Genomic DNA, 1854 nt, shown 5'->3' with positions numbered 1-1854 from the left:
AGCTCAGTTGAATTCTGCCCTTCATGGTTGACCCTGCTAGTACTAAAATTACCGGTGGCATAGCTTCAAGTATCTCAGCAAAATTGTCTCATTTCTCTCTCAGTATAAATATATATATGATGAGGAAGTTACTTCTTATTTGCATAAAATTCAGACATTTTCTATTTATGTACATGCCAAGTAATTATTTTATTGTAATGCAATCTCACTATATACAATGATTGCCAAACTTTTTCAGTTTGAACTAATGTCATAGGCATGTTTCTAACACAAAGTGTAAAATAATTTTGGCTATATGTAATATTACATTGATTTACTATTAAAATTTTTTCTCATTTTACTGTCATTATTCTAATCAATCCCTTGGACTAACATCTTAGTTCATTCATGTATCTGTGTATACATAAGATGAATTTCTTAGAACATATGCCTTGAAGTAAAATTGTCTCTTCTTCATTCTCCCATATCCTCCATCTGTTAGAGTTTTGTAGTCCCCTGTGTACCCACTGATTTTCTGTGTTCTCTCTTTTATAAGAGTAAATATTCCATGGAGCAGAGTAATATTAAATTTTAATCACATCCACTACTTTCCTCTCACAAAACATAATTTAAAATTGGCAAAGAGAAGTACTGCTAAAAATAATAAAAAATGGTCATTAATAGTGCCAATTTCTTGTTTATTTCAGTGAATTAATTTTGAGGTAATTTTCAAAGGAAAAGTATTCTTGAAGCCTCACCATACCCTGGGATAGATAAATAAGATGAAGTATTTAAAAAGGAAATCTTCATTCAACCAAATTTCTCACACAGTTGACATGGCATGAAAATGTTCGCAAATAATTAGGAGATTTATCGTAGGAGATCATACACATCAATAATCTGGTGATCATGGGCAGTTTGTGAATTCATATTTTGGGTTCTTATTCAGTTATCTGTTCATCCCAATATTTCCTCTTGGGAAATATTTCTTCTATCCACCAGAAGTTATTCTCAAATCCTTGAATACTCCCTTTTTCTCATCTTCCACATCCAATTTATTAGTAGTATTGATATGTATTTTCTTTCTATCAACTTTTTGTTCCAAATTAAAATTTTCTTAAATCGTACTTAACACCAAAAACATTACATTGGACCTGATTGATAAACAGTTCCCATAAAACTTCTATTTTTAATGCAATGCAACTTTTACTTTGAACATAATGTAACTTATTGTTTTTTTCTCTCCAAATTTTTATCAACTTTTTACTGTAATATATATGTACATATATAAAGTCTGTAACTCAGTGAATATTGGCAACCATATTTACTTATATCATCACCATTCACAATCAAGGTACAGGACATTTTCATAAATCCCAAAAGATTCTTGTTTATTTTTCTACTCCTTCCTTCCTACTCAAACTACTAACCTGCCTTATACCACTGTAGATTAGTTTGTCTTATCCAGAAGTTTATGTAAATGTAATCGTATGTATTCTTTGGTGCTGATCTTCTTTTACTGGGTATATGGTTTCAGAATGACTTATGCTTGAGTTATCTTTAATTACTGGGCTGTCATACATTAAACAGATATTTTACAGTTTATTAATTCACTCACTTGTGATGAACAACTAGATTTTCTCCAATGTGGGGATAGTGCAAATGTATAAGTCATTTTGTTCTTTTTGTTGTTTTAGGATTTTTTATTGTGAATTGAGTGAAAGTTTACAGGGCAGATCATCAGTTTTACATTCAATAAATTACACACCTTGTTTCATTACAATGATTACAATTCCCTCCACATACCATTAGTTAACAGTGTTTCTCTCTATTCATTTTAGCATCTTTTTTTCTTTTTAACACTCAAGCATATAT

This window comes from Chrysochloris asiatica, unplaced genomic scaffold (assembly GCF_000296735.1).
Source record: "Chrysochloris asiatica unplaced genomic scaffold, ChrAsi1.0 scaffold00213, whole genome shotgun sequence".
Lineage (NCBI taxonomy): Eukaryota > Metazoa > Chordata > Mammalia > Afrosoricida > Chrysochloridae > Chrysochloris > Chrysochloris asiatica.
This window is presented reverse-complemented; position numbering follows the sequence as displayed.